This window comes from Marmota monax, unplaced genomic scaffold (genome assembly GCF_021218885.2).
Source record: "Marmota monax isolate L192 unplaced genomic scaffold, Marmota_monax_Labrador192_F-V1.1 WCK01_AAM20220418_F8-fsc00081, whole genome shotgun sequence".
Classification (NCBI taxonomy): Eukaryota; Metazoa; Chordata; class Mammalia; order Rodentia; family Sciuridae; genus Marmota; species Marmota monax.
In genome coordinates this window covers 3,258,489-3,280,249 of record NW_026695234.1, presented here as the reverse complement: position 1 = coordinate 3,280,249, position 21,761 = coordinate 3,258,489, and the positions used below count along the sequence as shown (strand labels likewise).

Sequence of the window (21,761 nt, the reverse complement as noted above, 5' to 3'; positions counted from 1 at the left end):
CAGCTGCAAGTTGAAAATGCAAGGAAGCTGGGTGCAGTGGCACACACCTATGATCCCAGTGACTCAGAGGCTGAGGCAGGAGGATCCCAAGTTCAAGGCCATCCTCAGCAACTTAGTGAAATCCTGTCTCAAAATAAAACACAGTGATTGAGGATGCAGATCAGTGTTAGTATGCACCTGAGTTCAATGCCCAGTACGAGAGAGAGAGAGAGAGAGAGAGAGAGAGAGAGAGAGAGAGAGAAAATGCCAGGAGACAACCTGCATTGTGGATTTCTCCAGAAATGCTCTGTTGCTGGTGTAGGCATTGGAGATAAAGAATTGGGTCTAGGTGGACTTGGGATTTAGCTAAGGAGGGAGTCAAAGGAAGGAGGGAGAAGGGGTGAAGGATTTGAGGTTATCGGCAAGGGAGGGGTAATAACGGGCTCTCATCACACATACCCAAGATTCCTCTAGACAGGGAAGGCGCTGGGAATGAGGGCTTGGGATCATCAGCAGATAGGCGTAGGGTTCAGATGAGATTGGCCAGCAAGAGCACGAGGAGTTACAGCAGGGACAGCATTCAAACCCCGATAGTCAGCTTCTCAGCAGTGGGCCTTTGGAAGGACAGAGGAGAATGGGGAAACCAGGAGAGGTGGTGCCATGGAAACCAAGAGACAGGAGAGGGGTGGCAACCAGGTCCCCCACTTCTGAGGAGTCACAGGAGGTTGAGATTAATTCAGAGGTCACTGGTGACCTAGGAGAGGACATCTGCAGACAGGTGTGTGTCTCAGGGAGAGACAGGGAAGGGATAGAGTGGAAACAGTGAGGGGTAGGAAGGGAGTGAAAGTGTTGAAGCCCACGTGAACTTGACCTGGGCCTGGAGAAATTAGAAACTGGCTAATTTTCTAAGAGGCTGAAGGGAAAAGAAATCCTGGCTTGAACTTGGTGGGTATAGTAAACAAGCACATGGCTTCCTCAGGGTCAAGAGCAGTGTGTGAGAAAGCCCTCTGGATCTGGAGAGCGGACAGGTTAAGAGGGGTCAGGGAACAGGCTGGGAGTGAGGACCATGTGCTGTGGAAACTTGGGCAGGTGAGCAGCTGTCAGTTGCCTTGGGTATCACAGACATTTCCTTCTCCCTAGCAAACTAGATGGTGCACTGACAACACTGGCAGAGTGCAGGAGGGGCAGGGCAGGAGATCTGGGAAGGTCAAAGTCAGGGTCAAGTTCAGGTTTCCAAACAGAAACCACTTTGGAAGGTTTTGGTGCAGTTGAAACCAGGATGGATGGGGGGATGCTTACACTTATGCACAATGTTAAAAGGCTTCTCTCTCTCTCTCTCTCTCTCTCTCTCTCTCTCTCTCTCACACACACACACACACACACACACACACACACACACACACAGTATCTGAAAGACCCTGTGCTATAGATACATGTAAGGCCATGTGAATGAAAGAAAGAAAGGTGGATAAACATGAATGTTTGAAATTTAGAAAATCTAGGGCCAGGCTCAAATAAGACCAGTGAAAATATCTTCAGATGAGTTTTGGAGCCAGGATGTCATTAACAGAGAAAGTGCGTGTTCTGAGACAGCCCTGGGAGCTGGCCGTGGCAGCTGATCATTCTTAACCTATGCAGCATCAAGTGAGTTCTGCCACTTTTTAAGAGTTCGTGTGGTGGTCAGTCCTTTTTGTAGAGTGACAGTGGCTCCCAACCTAGTGGCCCCTGCACAGACTCCTGTGTCTATTTAGATCTTGTTCTTCTCCAAGTTTTTTGCCACACTGTCAACACTGGTCAAGGCAGGAGGCTGGCCTCCTCTTTCCTTCCCTTCTCTGGTGAGTCAGGCTCAGTTGGTGAGCCCTTATGCATCTGTTCCCTCCTTTCAAATGGAACGTCTGCTCAGCTCCGGGGTAAGGACAACAGTGGAGGAAGGGTCCACTGTTGAACAGTGGAGGAAGGGCTGGTGCCACCACATTGCAAAGCCAGTATCCCTAGAGGTGGCTTGCAGAAGTCAACAAGAAGGAGCTGGTTGCTTCTGAAGTGGGTGAGACATGGGACTCTCTGCAGTCCCAGACCACAGCTGCTGTCCCCATGTCCTGCAGGCTATGCGCATAATGGTCACAGCACTGATGTGGCTGTGCTGACTGTCCATCTGTCCCATGACTTCATGCTTAACTTGTGCAAATGGAAGCCAGAAGCTAAGCCCTAGAAGGTGTGTGCTTTTTGCTGGTTGGGATTTCCAACGGAAAGCCCAGCAAGGGGCTTCCTGTTTATGCATTAGGTGCGGGAGCGCTCATTATTGGGTGATGAACAAAAAGCCAGGCAAGGCAGCTAGAGCCAGATGAGAAGGAGAAAAGCCTCTCTGGCTCTGACACAGCAGGCAGAGGGCTGCCGTTCATTTCTCCGGGTCTGATTTGCATCAAGGTTGCTAAGAAAGCTTCCTACCCGGCTCTGCTTATGTACTCGCTTCAAGGAGCCAATATTCAAATACTTTCTCATCTTCTCGAAGTAAAATCCACTCTGCGGCTGAGGCTACTACCAGGTGCGCTCAGTGGGCATCCTTTCCTCTTGTGGTCCACCTGCCTTTCCCAACCTACCCACTTCTGGGTAGGCTGGAAAAGGCACATGCAGTCTAGAAGCATCCAGTGCCTAGGAAGTGAGAAGTGAGGAGGGGTGGCCTTTCCACTTCTTGGGAAAGCTGCATGTTTCAGAGAATGCAACTTCCTCTTACCTGTCATCCTGAGAGGCCTTGAGGCTGCTTCCCCGCATTATCGGTGCCCCTGCCCATGGGGAATCACGGCCATGCTGGGCCGTTTGTCTTGGGGGCAATAAAAACTGCTTTACCTTGGAGTTGACAACTTAGGCAGCAGCAGTGTTTATCCAGCCACTGCCCACTGTGTACAGGTCGTATTTCTAACTTTTATTTATAAGTTCACTCTGGGCTACTTGAGTGCAGTTCTCATAGAAATACATGCCAGCACCCACAGAGCCGTTTAACTTGGATTAAAGTCAGTTGTCAGATAGTCAGAGGGGCAGGTCTAGGTCAAGGTTTAAACTGAAGAAAGGTGGGGAGGACAAGCCCGGATGGGGAGCCTCATCACCCGCCCTCTGCACGAGCACAGTCTGTCACCCACATTCACGAATATATTCATCCATGATGCCTTTCCTCCTCCCCCACCCCATAGTCCAGCCCCAACCACCTTGTTTGTCCTCCCTTTCAAACAGACCCCCAGATCTAACCACTGTTTCCCTCTGCCAGCTTCTCTCCTGGCCCAGTGACCATCCTCCCTTAACCTCCCTGTTTCTGCTCTGCCCTCAGGACAGCCAGCATAAACCCTTCCACATGCACACTGGATCCATTCCCTCCATGAGGACAATACAAAGTGCCTGTCCCCCTCTCCCACCTCCTCGCCTGGACAATTCCACTTACCTCCTGCAACTCCATGAAGATGAAGAGGCAGCAGACTCTGGGGTACACCTGCTGGGTTCTGGATTGGCCTGGTTTCCCTTTGGCCCACCCAGTCTCTCTAAGCCACCGGGTTCCTCAGCCTACCCTAGGTAGCACCAGTCTTGGGAATGGGTTGAACCTTGACCTTTATTTTAGGAGTAAAAAGAAATAGTACCTTCTGCTCTTGCGGGGGCACTCGGGGAGCACTGTTGTTCTCAACTATGCCCCGCAGGTCATAATTACAGTGATTCATCTCCTCTTGCCTCCTTCTCCCTAATTGTGAATGGCAGTCCCATTCCCGCCCCTGGGTCGGTTTAGCTCCACTGTGTGCTGGGCCTCTGACTCTTCCGCCTTAGTCACCCTCCCTACATCTTGCCACACCTTCCCCGGTCCCTCTCTTCCTTCTTGGTGTGAGCTGACATCCTCCTGAGCAGCTCTTCTGGTCTACAGAAGGCACTGACCCCTGACCCCTGCTGCAAAGCCACCGGCTATTTGGGAACTGGAAGAGCCCTGTGCCCTCCCTCACCTCTACCTCTACCTTCACTCTTCCCCGTCCTCACATCCAGCCTTCCGTCTTCTAGCTGCTCGCTCTGCTCCGCCATGGCAGGGCGAAGCCTCCTGTGTCCGAGTGTCCTCTCAGGCGGCACCGGCCCTGGCAGCCTCCTCTCGCGTCCCCTTGCTTACAGTCTCCAGCCTCCAGTCTGGGTGACAGGAGTACCTCGCCAAGACAATCGGAATTAATTTTGCAAGTAAAATTTCATCAGACGACCTATCAAGCGCTCCACTAAATCAAGACATATTATGTCTCACGTGTGCCTGAGCCCATTCATCACGTAAGTCAGCCTCCGAAACACCAGCCAGGCCAGGGCCACAGAGGAGTAACATTCTCGTCTGAAGGCAGAAGAGGTCTTTTTATTCCTAGATTTGCCCCTCAGAGGCACTTCTCTCTCCTCCCCCACCCCCTCCCTCTCTCTCTTCTCTTTTGCTGGTGAATACATCAGAAGGCATTGGCCATGGTACTTGGAGTCAGACTCAGTGGACCTGAAGCAGAATCCCTGTTTTGACACTTATCAGCTGTGTGACATTGAGAAGTTACTTAAACCTGTCTGAGCCTCAGTTTTCTTTTTCTTTTTTTAAATTCATTTTTACATTGACTTTTTAAAAAAAATCTTTGTTTTATTTATTTATTTATTTATTTAAACGTGGTGCTGAGGATTGAATCCAGTGCCTCACACATGCTATGTAAGCGCTCTACCACTGAGTCACAACCCTAGCCCAGCCTCAGTTTTCTGTGTCAAATGAAAATAATATTTACCTTTGAGGGCTCTTCTGAGATTAAATGAGATAAGCTAACATGAAGCGTGTTTCAGTAGGTTCTTTATAAATGTTAGTTCCTTTCCCCTGCATGAAGTAAGCTAAAAACTCCATGGAGGTCTTCAGTTCACAGTCATGTTGGTGTAGCCGCATTCGGACACACGTAAATGCTAGGGAATTAACAAATGAGTGGATTAGATATAAGTAGTTGCATGTGTTTAGCCAACAGAGTGGGTTCAGGGGACATTTTGGGCCCACAGAGAAAGACATAAAGAAAGTTTTAGACTTCCAGGCTGGTATGGCCTCTCTCCATCTCATTCTTTTTCTTTTCTTTTTTTTTTTTTAATATTGTTTTAGTTGTAGTTGGACACTACACCTTTATTTTTATTTACCTATTTTATGTGGTGCTGAGGAACTAACCCAGTGTCTCATACGTGTGAGGCAAGCCCTCTGCCGCTGAGCCGCAACCCAAGCTGCTCTACCTCTGATTCTTTGTCTTGCTCCAGCTTGACAGTGAGTGGTTTGACCAAGACTCCTGAGATCCTTGAGAGGCCTCCCCATAGTGACATGAGGGGCCCTCATTTTTTTTACTTTGTTCCTTCTTCCTGTCACTTCTTCAGACAGTAGCTGACTAGAGCCATTTAGGACCAGGCAAGGGAAGATAGAAAGCCTTCACGCTTATCAGCTGGGATGGCAGCTGGGGATGCAGACAAGGACTCGCGGAGAACTCTGGGAGTGTGGCCTCCATGGCGAAGCATGGGCCCCCTAGGCTAGGTGATGGCAGTACTTTCCTATATGCAGCCTCCTGAGAGCTGGGGAAGCCAGGTCCTCAGCCCCCAGGACTAACTCTGGAGGGAGCCCAGATGCCTGAGCTCTTCTCCTTCCTTGGCCCTGGATAAAGGAGTCACATGGGCCCAGCACCCTGGTCACAGCCCTCCTTCCTGGGTGCTTGCCTGTGCTGGACCCTGAGCAGGCAGAATCCACTCCTGCCCACCATGGACACCTTGTCCTGACTGGTCAAGGTGCTTACTTATGCTATAATTTGTATTTTATCTGGTATTTCAGCAGATTGAAGCTTACTCCTTTAAGCATCCAAACGTAAAACCAATATTTGACTGCTGTGATGAAATATTTCTGTCTAAAAGGATGTAAGAAGAGTATGATTGTTATGCACATTTCCTTAAACAGCATGCATAGAACACCATTTGATCATTTTTTTCATTACTCAGGGTCATTAATATAAACACCAGCTCCTACCCTGTACTCCAGCGAAGGTTCTCCCAGTGGCTGGCAGGATCTTCTGGGTTCTCTCCACCCTGCCATGTTGCCCAGACTGCTGAACTTCTTGAGCCCTTTATCCACTTCTCTGTTTTTCTCTCCTCTTCCCTTTCACTTGTCTCTTGCCTTTGCCAGACAGCTTGTTCTGCACTGAGTGCATATAAACTGAATCAGCATGGGAGACGGCTGGGAGAGGGGCCTGTTCAGAGGTCTTTTTGTTTCCTGCTTGATATCAGGACAGAGGTGAGTCCCCTAGGGAGGTGGTGTCATTGTGCTGCCTGTTGTGGCTGCTGCTTGCATACATGCCCAGCTTTCCAAACAGATTGTAAGTCTGTGGTAGACAAGGGACCCCACCCTGTGTTTATTACGCTCTCCATCCCATAGGCTCTGTGTGTAGCTCATGTACGCACGCTGAACATACCGATGAAATCTATCCAGTAATGAGATAGGGGATTAAATTGAATATGAAGTTGTGGAACCACCAGAAAGAAAGTTTCCACCATGCACCTAAAAGAGACAGTATGACAGTAAAGTCAGTCAAATTGGGGTTCTGGTTCCAGATCCTCCATTCCACCAGTTGGCTAATATTAGATTTTTCCACGCCTCGGTTTCCTCACCTTATAAAATGGGATAAATTATAGTAGCTACCTGATAGGGTTGTGAGGCTTTAATGAGATCATGGCTGTTAAAATTGCTTTGCACAATACCTGGCACATAATCAGTGCTCACAGATGATAATCACAATCAAAAAAGCATAGCTATTTGACTTAGCAAGAGTGGTAGAGACGCTATGAATTCTGGGGGATTTCATTTGCCCCTCCCCCCTGAGGATTTCTTTCCCTTCCTTACCCCCCTTCCACACTGCTGGGAATATCTTTATTTGGCCTCAGCTCTCAATGGATATTAATGTGGAAATGTTAGGGCTGGAGATTTCCACAGCCTTTGAATAATAGACATTTGGAAAATTAAATATTTCTGTCAAGTGTGCCATAAATCTTGGCTGTTTAGGAAGGTGAGAAATTAAAATTGCAAAACAGCTAGGGAGGGAGGGAGCCAGTCCCTCCCTCTGTGTGGTCCCAGGTGGGGAGGGAGATGCCGAGTGAAGTGGGTGGTGAGCAGTAATGTCACAGCTGAGGGGCATCTAGGGACAGGTTGGCTGCTGTGGGTCATCAGCATGGGAGACTTTGAAGTCCAGCCAGTTTTTTTTTTTTTTATTTCCCCCAGTGCTGGGGATCAAACCAGGGCCTTGTGTATGTTAGGTAAGTGCTCTACCACTGGGCTGCACCCCCAGCCCTCCAGTCAATTTTTTTGGGGGTACTAGGGATTGAACTCAGGGGCATTTAACCAGTAAGCCACATCCCCAGCCCCATTTTGTATTTTTTATTTAGGTTCAAGGTGTCATTGAATTGCTTAGTGCCAGGGTAAGTTGCTGAGGCTGGCTCTGAACTCGAGATCCTCCTGTCTCAGCCTCCCCAGTCACTGGGATTACAGGTGTGCGACACTGTGCACCATCCCTCCAGTCAGTTTTGATGAAGGTTCTTTATGGTTAAGCCTGCATCCCTGCATCCCTGTTGTCCCTTCTGTCCCTCAGGCCTGGCCTTTCTTGACACATGCCCACCTGCAAGGCCCTGCTTTTCCCCACCTCAGAGGAAGCAGTCTGGTGCCTGCCCTGGTGGTCGTCTTTCCAATGCAGGGGGCAGTGGGGAGCTATTCTGGGACTCTCCAGAATACTCAGTAGGCATCCCAGCAACGGTTCTCAGGTTACACAGGGGGCAGCCCTTGTATCCCAGTCCACAAGGGTAGAGTAAAGGGAGGGACAGGATTCTGTCTTCCAGGGAGAATGACCACCCCACATCGCCTTTCTCTCCTCCACAAGCCCCAAGGTGAGGGAGTTACCTGTCACCTGCAGTCTTCTCTGTGTTGCTCTTTCCCACCTGGGTCAGATGGTGACTCGCACTCATTGCACATGTACATCCAGTGACTAGCATAGGATTTGGTGGCACATGATTTGGTCACCAGTTCTTTGTGACTCACTTCAAAAGGGCTACAAATAAACCAAAGCATATCTAGGGAAAACAGCCAGGGTGGTGAAGGGCCTCGGAACCATGCCATGTTCTTCCTTTCATCACTCATTTACTCCATGATTATGACTAAGTGATTAGAATGTGCCAGATGTGCTTGATACAGAGGAGACGCAAATACTAAAGGGAAGAGTCTGGCCACCCTGTGCCAGGCACTGTGCTAAATACTTTGAATACATTAATTCTTTTAATCCTACCAGCATTAAGATATTATTATCCATTTTTAATAAGGAAACTGTGATTCAGAGAAATTAAAATGCCATCCCAGAGCTAAGAATCAAATTGACATCTGACTAACCCCCAAACCAAAACTAAGGAGCTCACTGTCTATAGGAGGAGAATAGGAGTATATTTAGGGCTGCTATGGTTTGGGTATAGTTTGTCCCGAAAGGTACATAAGCTGGAATTTTGATCTCCAATTTAATATCGAGAGGTAGTAGACCTTTAAGAGATTGTGCCTGCATCAGGTGCAGTGGCACACACTGTAATCCCAGCCACTCAGGAGGTTAAAGGAGGAGGATTGCAAGTTTGAGGTCAGCCTGGGCAATTTGGCAAGATCCTGTCTCAAAATACAAAGTAAAAAGGGCTGGGGTATAGCTCAGGGGTACAGCATCCCTGGGCCCAATCCCCAATACCAAAAAGAAAAGGAAATGAGGGAGGAAGAAAGGAAGAAAGAGAGGGAGGTGGGGCTTAAGGGGAGCTGATGAGGGCGAGGCCACCATCATGTTGGATTTAGTTCTGCTCTCCTGGAGGTGAGTGAGAGCTGAGTTAGATCTTGAAGGACAAGACTAGTTAATTCAAGAGCAGGTGTGATAAAAGAGCCAGACTGGCCCCTCCCTGCTCTCTTATTTCCATTCTTTGTCACCAAGTGTGATTTCTTCTGCACCCGCTGCTCAGGCTCTCAGGTGGTCCTATTTCATGATGCCATTGCTATGTTGGGAAGTAGTCAGAAGGCCCTCTCCAGAGGCTGAACAGAAGGGTCTCCCTGATCTTAGAATTTCAGCCTCCAAAACTACGAGTCAAAACAATCCCCTTTTCTTTATATGTCCCCCTGCATCAGGTATTTTGTTATAACAATGGAAGACTGACCAAGATTGGGGACTAACTCAGCCTTGGATGGATGGTAAAAAACCAGGGAGGGCTTCCTAGAGGAGACCAGGTCTGAGCTGAATATGGGAGGATGTGTAGGGCCAGCCAGGGGAAGAAAGGGAGCTAGGATATTGGGGACAGGGAAGAGTTTACACAAACACTCAGAAGTGTGCGAGGTCTTTTGTTTAAGTCAAGGTAATCGGGCTGGAGCCAGGGTGCAAGAGGAGAGAGAAGAAGGTGATAACAATCAGGTCACAGAGAGTCTCGAATACCAGACTTATACAAAAGGGAACAGGTTGACATCCTCTGGTGATGGTAGTGTGGGGCATGATAGGAGGCAGACACATCTGTTTCCAGGTGCCCTGGAACCCCAGCTTTTCTAGGCTGTAAAGAACAACTTCTGCCATCTGGATGAACCCTGTGCCCAAGAACAAACTTGAAAAAGGAGATTAACACAATCCCTGGGAAGAAAGCAGGATGGAGAGCAACTTTAACTTTCTGGTTTATAAAATGCAAACTTGGAAAACTGAGTACCCAAGGCTGGATTCTGTCTTGGGCTCTGTTAGAAAGAGAAAGCAACAGCTGTGGTCTTGCGGTTATGGGTGGAATGGAGGGGTTTGTTTATTATAGGGCTGGCTGCCTCCTTCAGTTCATCAACCGGAACACTTCCAGAACCTGTCCTTTGGTCCCCCCTCCATGCCAGGAAATCAAGTGGCGGCTCTGAATATCCCTCCACCCTTCCCTGGTGGCTGGGGAAGTACACAGCTCATGTTCAGACAGCTCACGAATCCCTAGGGCTTTCTCTCTGCTGTTTGTGCCAGTTCTGGCATCTATCAGTCCTTGGGGTCGGTTATATATCCCAGGCTGCTCTGAGCACAGCCAGGATTCAGTCTGCCTCCCCACTGGTGACCAAGGACTGGCACGTTATCTATCCATCTCAGAGTTGGCTCTCTTGTGGTGTCTGGGCACTTAATACAACCACCCTGAGAGCCTTTTAAAGGCTGGGGATCCTCAGAGAGTGTGCAATGGAAAAGCTGGGGTCGGGGGAGGTGATGCCCAAGAGAATGGGGTTGCCGGTCTGAGGAAGGTCTGCAGGGCCTGGGCGTGCTGGCGCGGAGGCGAGCCCTGGAGCAGCAGCCAGCTCCATCTCCCCACGTGTGCTCTAGGCCTTCGTTACTCTGGCAACTCGCCCCGCTCAGACGGCACCAGGCAGCTGAATCCAGCCCCTTGTTACGGGGGAAAATGCTCTCATTGAAGCGCCGGAGCGGATCTTCTGCCTTTTACTGCAAGCGGCGCCACCGGCTTCCATTTGTAAACTTATTAGTGTGCGCGCTCGCAGAGAGGGCCCAGGAATCCCGGCGGCCATGCAGGGGCCGGGAGGAGGCGACGGCAGCCGCATACTAATCAGGGGTCCGCTCTGCTACCCCCTCCCCCCAGCTCCCCAGCCTCAGCCTTGACCTCGCTCGGGCCTGCCCGGCGGCCCGACGTTCCTCTAGGAATGGGGTCGAAGCGCACGGGAAGGCTCTTAGGACCTGGAGAGGAGACTGTGCCTCCTGGGGGAGCACGCCCTCCCGCTACGGGGACGGGGGCGGCTCCCTGCCTCTCCCCGGGGTGCCCTTGCCCCCGGGCTTCCCGCAGCCGGGGCAGTCGGGGCTGGCGGCGGCCGCGGCCCCTCGCGGCCCCTGAGCGCCGAGGCCGCCCGCCGGGAATGCTAATGCGCCCGCTCCTCCGCGCGCCGCTGTTCTAAAGGGCAGCCGCCGCCGCCGGAGCAGGTAATTAGCTGGACAGATGGACCGGGCCCGACGCACCGCGCCCTGCTAGCCGTCTCGGTCCTCGAGGCGCCCGAGTGGGCTGACGAGCAGCGCGTGGGCCTTCCGGAAGCGGGCTGATTGGACCCGGCTCAGGACTCCGCACAAGGGCAGCTCTTTGTTTACAGCTCCTCTTTCCTCCCCTCTCCGCTTCCTTTTCGCCCACCGCCTCCCTTTTCCGGTTATCTGCTTCGCCTGGGGGCGAGGGTCCTGTCCAATCGCCCACCTCCCAGCCCCGCCTCTCGCACTTCCGTTGGGGACCCTGTGCCGGTGAGTCTGTCGCACCCACGTCAGGGCCCAGGCAGCGCTACCCGGGCAGCGTGGGAGGACGGGCTGCGGAGCCCACGTCATCCTGGCCCTGGGGAGTGCTGTGTCCTCCCTCCCGCCAGCGAGCCGAGGTGCCCCGTCCGCCGCCACGCGGGGCATGCCTGCCATGTCGCCACCAGCTGCCGACCTCATTAGGGCTCCGATCATGGAGGAGCGGGTGGTTAAAGGACCATAAGAACCAAGCTAAAGTGGCCGCAAAGATATTGACAGCCTCCCTGGAAACCCACTTTCCAATGAGCTGCTGCACCTCCTCCTCCTTTAATTAGCAGGAGGGAGCTGGACAAGTTGTTACAACTGCAGGGAAAACGATAAAAGATGGCTTTGTATTAGTGTGGCAAATTTTATTAAACCGAGAGAAAGGGTAACTGAAACATGACAGCCGGGTGTGTAGTGCCTCCTGAATTTGTAATAACCCAATCTTGTTCTGAATCATCCCTGCGTTGGCAAACGGAATATAAAGCATTTAACAGATCCAGTATAGTAAGAGGTACAACAGAGAGCCTCGGAGCAGGGAGGGACAGGTGGGAGATCGCTCCAGCATGGGGCAGATCTCAAGAGTTAATGAGACTGGAGCAGAAACACGGAGTATGGCCTAAGGCTCTGTCTCATTAATTATTCCTGCCATTATGGCTCCTTTCTACAACTCTTTCCACTTATAATTCAGAGGTGATATCTGGCCACATGAGAAAACTTAACTAATAGCACATTAGTTGGAAGGGATGGACGAAGCCGTTTCCTACAGGGAGTAAAAAGCAAGACAGGATGTCTGAGAGAAAGTTGAGACAGCGTGGTCAGTCTGTGCTTGGAGTGTGACTTTGTTACTTAAACTGAGAAGGAAAATGACGGTTTACTATGCATTAGCCCTGTTGCATGTAAGAGTCCTTATTTCTATGATAAGGATCTGAGCCAGGCCCACAGAGGTTAAGTAAATGGCAGCCTGGATTTCTACGTGGGTCCTTCAGACTCCAAAGCCTATTCTTTGCCTGTTACCCTAGGCTTCAGATTTTATTTGACAAATGAGAAGGGGAAAAAGAAAAAAGCTTCGTTTGCAGAGGCTGTTTAGTAAGAGATTGTAGTTGTTAAGCTGCAAAGGATTTCAAGAGATGTTCTGATCTAGGTAATATTTTTCGATTTTTTTTATTTTTCAGAGGAACTAACTGCCATCCAGTTAAGCATCCTGTCCAGGGGGTTCCAGCCCTCAAATTTCTTCCTACTTCATAAGGCCTGAGATGTTAGATAAGTCCATGCTGGTATTAAAACAGGGGTGATTTAAGATGATTGCAAGCTAATCATGGACTACGTCATGCTAGCGTATTATGATTTGGACTCTCCAGAGTCGGAATAGAGAAGATGTTTAGCATATGCATAACTAAGTCTTCCAACAACTTGCAAAACCATTTTTGATTTTAGGTTCACTTTTCTGAATATGAGGTAGGATCAATCACTGGCTTCATAACTGCTTGAGCAGTTAATGAGTTGATGTCCACTAACAGAGTTTATAGGGACATGTCACAGGACTGCCCTTATTCTTTGGCATTTTTGATGTGTTGACTATTGGAATTAAGACTCAGAAAGCTCTCAGCAGGATGGCAGCAGAGTTGGGAGGTGATTTAAGGGTTTGCAACAGACACGTGGACACCAGTTGGAGGCCTGGAGTGGCAGGACTCAAAGGGGACAACAAAGAGAGTGGCCTGTACTTCCTGAGCAGGGGAAAGGAGTGAGTAAACGGTGGCCTCCAGGACAGAGGGACATTCCTGACCACACTGAGAAGCCCATATGTTCTTCAAGGCACTTATGCCTGGCCTTAGATAAGCAAGATATCAATAGGAAGAGTGTGACTCCTAGTCTGTGTGACACTGTTGGGCTTTTAAAGAATCACCTGTCCTATTGCTCTGCCTAAGGGGAGAATGGATTGAAAACATCCCAAAAATCTCCAACAAAGATAGCCTCTTCAGGGGACACAATCACATATTCCCTTACAGTAAGACAGTTCCTTCTGGTATCCTGCCTAAGTTCTTACAGCTGCCGTTTTCTTCATTTCTGTCCTCAGTGGAGACTAAGATATATACCACCCTCTTCCCAGCCACTCTTTCTAGATTGGAAGGTAGGTGTATAGGTCTCACCTCTGCTCTCACTCAGTCCTTCCTGCCAAGGATAAAGCTGCACCCTCTGAGGAGTTTCTCTCCCCACCCAGGAGTGATTCACATGTCCTTTTCCCCAGCATGGAGAGGAAATGAGCAAAACACTTCTGTTAAAAAAGGACAAAAATATGTAATACAACCCCAGGCTCCAGTTTGGGTTTGCAAAGTGGAAAACAAAACAGAGCCATTTTCCAGGTACTTTTATGTTATTGCCTCTATAATGTGCCCCAAAATATTTTTCAAGTGATTCATCCACAATCCAATAAGAACAAAGGCTGTTGCAATTCTGATGAAAGGAACTGAGGTGCACTAGCGAGCAATTGGATTTTAGGAAGGGGAAGAGGCACAGGTGTTCACAGCCGTTTGCCTGCCTGAGGCACCAGGATCTGTGCCTGGGGCCTCTGCTGCTCCTGGAGGGGCAGCTGGCACTTCCTCAGTAGGACAATAGACCAAGCAGGCTGCACCCGCGGTGGCAGGGATTTGTGGTGCAGCCTTTTAATTTTAGTGCACTGGTTTCCTGCCCCTCGAGGATCTCTTTATAGTCTGCTAATTGTAAAAATTATTATTGATAATAAGGGTAAAAATTCACATGTGAGGGGGTTTCCAGTTTAGCGCACTGCCTTTGCCCACCATCTGACTTGACCTTGGTCACCACTCGGGGATTGGAATAGGTGCTGTCATCATCCGCATTCTGTAGGTCAGAAAACTAAGGCTTCAAGATGTTTACTGTTTTGTCCAGTTACTTGTTTTGTCCAAGATGAAGGCTCCCCTTTTCTCATTCATCTCCCATTTCTTCCTTCCTTCCTTTCTTTCGCAGGACTAGGGAGAGAATCTAGGGCCCTCTGCATGCTAGGCAAGTGCTCGGCTGCTCAGCTATCTGCCCAGGTGGATATTGCTTTGTGAATGTCAGGGATTTTGTTGTTGTTGTTGTTGTTGAATTTTGATATGGGTGGGGGAAGAGTGGCTCTCCTCAGCCAGTGGCTCTCTAGTAGCCCCTGGGAATAGTTTCCCTGAGGTCAGTCTCTTTGGGGGATCAGTCAGTTCCAACCTGTTTCCTGGAGACTTTGCTTTAGGCACCTCTGTTCTTCTGTCTGTCCCACTTGCTCCCCAGGCAGGCGGTCCAGCTGCTCTCAGGGGCCTCCCTCTGCTCTCCTCAGCCAGGGAATCCCTCTTGCCTTTCTGTGACTTATGTTCCCTGTTTCTGGGGTCTTCCACATCTTCCTCTTTCTTGGTTTGGTTTTACTCCACTTTTTTTTTTTTTTTTTTAAATTCTGGAGGGCGGGTACCGGGCATTGAACTCAGGACACTCAACCACTGAGCCCTATTTTGTATTTTATTTAGAGGCAGGGTCTCACTGAGTTGCTTAGCCCCTCACTTTTGCTGAGGCTGGCTTTGAACTTGCAATCCTCCTGCCTCAGCCTCCTGAACCACTGGGATTACAGATGTGTGCCACGGCACCAGGCTCACTCCATTGTTTTGATGGAGCACGTTCTCCAGGAGTTTTCTCATGTTGAAAAGCTGCACAGCAGCTAAGGACGTTATGGTGACAGTCCTTGGTATGTCTCTGAACATTGTCTTCTGCACTGGGCACACAGTAGTCTCTTTTCCCTGATTGGGTCTCCTGTTTTCTGTAGCCCATAGGGTCCTTTGGCTTAGGTGAGTCTATCATCTTGCTGGAGGATTCTGATTTACAGGAAGGCCAGTTGGTAGCAGGACTTCGTGCACATCACAGGAGTAAGTGGCAGAACTGTGAACTTGAAGCCAGATCTGAGCCAGAAGACCTGCTGTTCTTCCCTCTGGCTATGATCCTGACCCCTGCTCCTGCCAGGGCAGGGAGAGCTCCCATCCTAGCCGTCGCCACATCATCCACCTGGCTTTGCTCACCTGTCCTCATCTCACTTCTTCCTCTCCAGTCCCCCTTTCAATGTCCGTCTCTGGCACCCTGCCTGCACCTTTCCCTTGGTCCCCTCTATGGTATGTTTTTCAGAAGGAAACACCAGGATCCATGAAGTGATTTGGACTTTTTATACTTTTCTGGGTGACTTACCCACTTGATGGTGGGGAATGATGTTAGGAGGACCAAGGCCATCTCTGTCTCCTCCCTTTGTCTGTTACATGGCCCTACCCTTTCCCCTCTGAATTGGCAGGAAGTTGCCGGAGGCATTCTGTCAGTCTGTGGGGGCTACTAGAACAAATTATCACATACCAAGTGGCTTAAGAAACAAACATTTATTTCTTGCCATTCTGGAGGCTGGGAAGCCCAAGTTGCTGGCAGACCTGGTGTGTAAGGCCAACATGCAGGTTTACAGATGGCAGTCCTCTCATCTTCTCACGTGCAGAGCATGGAGCACAGAAAGCACATAAGGGCACTAATCCCATTTGTGAGGGCTCCACCCTCCTGACCTTCTGACCTCTGAAAGGCTCCACCTCCTAATATCGTTCCTTGGGGGTTAGAATCTCAACATGTGAATTTTAGGGAGAAACAAAATTCCAGTTCCCTTACACATCTCTTCTACAACTTGCCAGAGGGCCCTTCCGTAGAAAAATATATAGGCTTGGTTAAGTGGGTCAGAGAACAGTGCCCTGGGGTGGGGTCAGGTGGGGACCCCTGTGTCCCCAGGTGCCTTGCAATTCCCGGAGCTTGTTGGGGTGAAAGCTGCCTCCTTTGCAGGCTGTGTGTAGAAGGACCTGCCTGGCCTGCTGTGGGGAGGCTGCACCCTCCTCCTCCTCCTGGTCTTCTCTCCTTCCCCTCCTTCAGTCACTTCCTGAAGCATTGTCTTCCTTGGGAAGTTTTCCAGGCAAAGTGGAGCAAGATGGCAGTGCGTGCCAAAAGTCATGCATAATAAAAGCCACAGATAATTCCCAAGCCCTGCTTCAGCCATCAGTTTCCATCTTTCTGGTGACTAGCCCTCTCCCGGAGTCACTGAAGGGGACAGCAGTGACTGATCAGCGTCTTTCCCCTTTTCATTTCCTCTGCTCCCTCCCTCCTCTGATTGAGGTCCAAATTAGTAACAGAATGACCCCAGTAAGGCCATTAAATGTTCTGCAAGAAGATGGAAAAGCAAGGAGCCTCAGTAATCCATAAATTAGATCATTGGGCCTGAAGCCATGGAGAGGTGGCTTGACTTCCTTCCTTCATTCATTCATTTGTTCAGTAAACTATGGATCGAATCAAGTTCTGGGTTCTGGGGTTAGGAAATCAGTTTCTTTCAGTTTGAGGAATCTGAAGTATATTTAAAGCCGTGACCTCCTGTGGCTTGTCATCACCCCAGGGCCATGATCCACGTGGGTTTGGCAGTTCGATACAGTGTCCTGGGTGTTCTACTGCTTGGGTTGAAGGACAAGCGGGATTTGCAGAGGGAGAGCCCCGTAAATGTTTGTTGTTGCTGATGGTGATGCTTGGTCAATAAAGCTAATCCTGCCATTGTCATCGGGATATAAATCTTTAGTCATTTGTGTGAGAGTTTCCCCTTGAATGTGAGGCGGAGGATGCTCAATCAGATTCTTTACAGTCTCCGGGAGCTGGGGCACCATGAGAAAACACTGGGCAGTGGGCTGCTGAGAAGTTGAGAAGATAACAGGGAGGTGCCCCATTGGTCTAGCCTCCCTGTACCCCCATTCCTGCCCCCAAGATGCTGAGGACCCTGAGCCTCAATTCTGCTGAATGGGGTGAGCCCAGGACTGGGAGTAGCAGGCTCTGGGCCTGGTGGCCATAGGCAGTGTGTGTATGGGCCTGGATGAGGAGCCAGGAAGCCACAGAGGCCTAGTGCTCGGGGCTCAGGGGTACTCTCTAGCCCCTAGTGTTTGGAGGTGACCTGGCTTTGCAGCTACGACAGTGCTCTCCTGGGTCCTTGCCCACACTCGGGGCCTCAGTGGAGCCCAAGGAGCAAAGCCCCGGGGGCTCTTGCTAACTCATCTCACCCATTCCCAGGCTGGGCTACCCCGGAGGGCCTTAGAGCCCCGAGAGCTTCCTGGACAAATGCTGTGGCCCAAGGCTGACACCAGTGCCTGGGGGTAGACTGTGCAATGTAAAGTTAGTGCTTTGTCCTGTCCTTTCTCCATAAGCTCTGAAGAACGAGTGGTGTGCCTCTTCCCTGTTCCACACACGCCCTAGCCCACATGGCAGGGACTCCACAAATGCCCGGTGAGCCACGCAGTGGCCATGCTGGGGGATTAGGCCTGAGTGGGCTGGGAGCAGCCTCCAAGATCCAGTTGGCCCAGCTGGCCAACGCCCTTGATCGTAGGTCTTCTCTGAGAGGCTATGCTAGAGGGTGATGACAGGGAACACATCACCAGCGCTGGCCAGGGGCCGCTGCTCGTGACCTCACTCGACCCTCAAAGCAGCCCCTGAGCCGGCACTCGTGACCCCTTTATACAGAAGAGGAAACGGAGGCCCTGGCTCACTCCTGTTCCTTCTTTAGGTTCCAGTTCCAAGCGTCACTCCTTCCACCTGTCGGTCACTGCATTTCTTGTTCCCCCCGGCTATTGTTCACCTGTCGCTCTTCCCCAGGGCTGAAGGCTTTAGGGCCTGTGCCTGTCTTGTGCACTGTTTGGCTCTCAGTTGTCTGGCTCATGGGTGGTATGGAATCGGTGCTCAATCCTGTGTTTGAATGAGTAGATGAGCACTCTTAGGGCATCACTTGGTCTCCATGGATGCACTTCATCCACCAGTCTAGGGAGGACATTTTCCTGGGCCTCCCCACAGGGCCTATTGACAGGAAGTGTCCCAGAACCAGGCATCTCTATTTCACAGGTGTTTATTGAGTAACTACTATATGCCTTGGTCTAAACCAAGTGATGGGGAAGGAGTCCCTGACCTTGGGGAACATCTAACATTGAGGGCGTGGGGGCTGCAGACTACATCTGCAAAGAAATCCCTTCATTTGAATTTCTCCTAAAGCTCTTTTCATATTTTTGGTAAAATAATCTCTGCTTTGCCCCCTCAGACCCTGCCATGTCCATGAGTTCTCAGGGAGACCAGTAGAGATGATTAAGTTCTGCACCTCAGTGTGGGCGCCCTCTTTCCCTCATTGGAGGACATGAGCTTTTTGGCAAATTCTGAAGAATGCGTGTTTTTTCCTGCTCAGCCTATGGCGGGCTGACGGCGCCTCAGTGTGACTATCTTTCCTCTTATCACCCATGAGGCTCCTCCTCTCTCCCTGCCCAGCCACTGCCGTCTACCTGACTTAATTTTGACACGTATTCAGCGGCTCCTCAGGGACCTTGTCTGCATGGTTCTCCTTCTCTTCCCTCCGGTGTGTGTGTGGGTGCCCCCACACTGTCTGGCCCTCCTCCCCAACTGGAACGTGTTTTGCAGGAAATGCAAGGGGGTTCTTTCCTCAGTGCATCTAGCCAGGTGTTGCTGCAGCTGAGGGGGTGTGCTGGTGAGATTGAGGGGTGGACTTGCCATGCGAGCCCCACCCACCTGCCCAGGTACAAACAGAGACAGGGCTCCTCATTTCCTCAACCTCTGCCATTCTCCCTCCAGAAACCACAGGCCGCTGACATCCTGCTGTCTGTCCTGCAGAGTACAGAGTGTGCCACCAGCCGCTCCTACCTTCACCTTGCGCTTAAGAACCCAGCAGCAGAAGCCCCTTGGCGTAAGGAGGGCCCTGAGAGGCAGCACCCAGGGTTTCAGACAGCGTCATTCTCCTGCAGCTGGGAGACGAGGCCCCTTTTATTTACTGGGAGGCGACTATAGGAAACAAAGTATGAATGGCCATAATTTACTGGGCTCCTGGGTAAATTTGTATTTCATTCTGATTATTAAATGTGTCGCCTAATTGCAGCTCTAAAAAGGAATAGTCCATCTTCCCCGTGAAAGCCCAGAACTGGCTGATTGTTGTTTAATTAGTCGATTCCAGTGGTCGAGGGGTGAGTTTGGAATTACAATTACAGCTCCTATTATTTCAGGGAGATTGCCGAATTAATTAGTGGGACAATAGGATTCCTCATTGTTGACATCTTAAGGATCCCAAATAATAACTTTAAAATTGGTTGCAATAATGGACGTTGGAAATTGATTTGTCTTTGCTGGTGAGACTGGACTTGAGGAAGACTGGGGCTTCCCCTGTCTGCTCCCTTCCCAGGGAGCGAAGACCTTAGACTGGCTTGGGTGGAAGAAGGAGGCGGGATGCACACACCTGCGCTTAGCTTTCTCGTGACCTGGGCAGGTGGAGACCCCATTTCAGAGATGAGAAAGAAAGAAGACAGGAAGAAAAGGGTTCAGCTGAGAATGTGCAAGGTTTAATTTAAAATCAATGAAGAGGTAGTCTGTTTATAGCTCTAATGAACAGCCACCCTGGCCAGGAGCAAATATAGTGCCTCTTGAGAGGGCCCAAGGCCATGCTGAATGAATTTTTTTTTTTTTTTTTTTGTGGTACTCAGAATTGAGCCCAGGGTGCTCTACCACTGAACTATATCCACGGCCTTTTTTATTTTTTGTTTTGAAACTGGGTCTTGCTAAGTTGCCCAGGCTGGCCTTGAATTTGCAATCTTCCTTCCTTGGCCTTCTGGACTCGCTGGGATTACAGGCGTGTGCCACCAAATGTGGCTTAATGGGTTCCTATGAGCCTGTTTTCCCCAAACCTCTCTGGAAACACCTGGTGCTGGGCCACCATCAAGGTTGGCTATTATTTGGGTCCCGGTGACCTCCAGTCTTCCTTCTGGTCAAGGTCTTACTGTAGTCCTGCTGGAGGTGGGTGGGGAGCTGCGAGGTTTCAGTCCCTCTTCCCTTCCTTTCATCTTTCCCCTCTCCCCAGGAATCACCAGAAACATCTCTACTCTGGATATAAAAGAGAAATATTGCACTTTAGCTTCAGCTGGAGAGGTGATAATGAGGATACAGGAAAACTGTTTATCCAGGTGGTTAATATTTGAATAATCCTGAAGGTCATGTGACATCTTTCTTTCAAGGAAAGATTTCTCCCTAGCCTCAGGTTATGTGCGTAGAGATGGGACAGATACAGGACTGTCCCCAAGGACATCTTGTGGATTGGAGCCTGTGGCTGCTGTAGCCTAGAGATGCATGTTAATGCCTGGGGTGGGGAGGAGTGGGTGGCGTGCAGAGGACTGAGTAGTCGGCCATATGAGGGTGCCAGGGCAGTGGTCCTCTGGGAAGAGCAGAAAGGGATGATGGAGATCTTCTGGTTTAGGAGGGGCTTCTTACTTCTGGTTCTGAAGACATTTACCCAGTGAAAGATGGATGGGGCATATGCCAGACGTGCTCTCCTGTGGTGCGCTGGTCTTTCCCTTAGCCTCTCTAGCATCTCTCCCTGATAGTCCAGGACTAGGTGTCCTCAGGAGGACAAAGGGCTGGGGAGCTTCTTGGAAGGCAGATCATTAAGATTTAATGGGACATTTCCTGCCAGACGGGGGATTATAAAATATGGCTAATTTAGAGAGCAAGGGGATCACTGAGTCATATTGCCTGTTAGCTGGGAAAGGCCAGACATGAAGTTATGCCAGTCCTCAGCCTCCTGCCTGAGGCCCCCATCACACCACCAGGCTGCCACAGGCTAACCCAGAGCTACCTGGGCAGAGGCCGCCCTCCTCCCTCCCTTGAGGCTCCAGTGCAGGTGCAGCCACTGAGGGTTTAATGTCGACTGGTGATGCTGAGAAGGGTCCAGGCAGCCACAGCCCCCTGTGCCATGCACAGAGTGCCCAGCTCAGACCCAAGGGTCACAGCCACGACCTGGACTTCCTTTCCACACCCTTGATCCCCTGCTGTGGATTTTCCAGAGCCTCCATCTGGCAGAGTCCAGTCCATTCAGCAGAGTGAGTTGAAAGAAGTGAATTGGAAAAGGGGCGGTGGCCATGTGTGCATGCAGGCATGAGCGTCAGTGTGGGTGTGTGTAGGTGCGAGACAGAGAAATAAAGATGAATGGAGAGACAGCAAAGGCCGGAAACAAGGGGACGCAGGGGATGGGGATAGGGAGAGGAGAGAAGTGAGCGCAGAGAGCAGGGGAGAGAAGAGTCCCTGGCCTCCTTACCCCCAGGGCTGGCTGTTTTGAGTTGATCTCTGCCACGTCCACTAGTCACAGAAATGAGAAAATGGAGGAGCAGAATTGGGTACATTTCAAGGATAAGAAACGGGAGGCCAGAAGTTGCAATAGCAGCAGATCCGCCGGGGCTCTCTGGTCTGCCCTCCAGTGGGGCTGAGATGAAGAGAAGGTGGGCTTTAGTGCTGCCCCAAGGCACGCCATGGAACAGTCCCTAGATGTGGACCCCTAAAGGCTGTGTCCCTCCCCAGTGAGGATACGCTTGCTCACTTCACAAGGGTGAGACAGGTGTTAAA

At 50.5% G+C, this 21,761-nt stretch overlaps 1 protein-coding gene and 1 long non-coding RNA gene across 3 annotated transcripts in view; one reads left to right on the top strand and one right to left on the bottom strand.

Moving 5' to 3' along the window:
* Positions 1-21,761, top strand: part of Grik4 (glutamate ionotropic receptor kainate type subunit 4) — a 408,987-nt gene that overhangs the window by 35,631 nt on the left and 351,595 nt on the right. The gene's annotated exons all lie outside the window — the stretch shown is intronic.
* LOC131423946 (uncharacterized) lies at positions 4,453-7,990 on the bottom strand. The gene is made up of 4 exons (XR_009226164.1): positions 7,916-7,990; positions 6,441-6,526; positions 5,999-6,169; positions 4,453-4,911 (listed from the first exon to the last, which is right to left on the bottom strand). It is a non-coding gene; the product is annotated as an uncharacterized LOC131423946 (long non-coding RNA).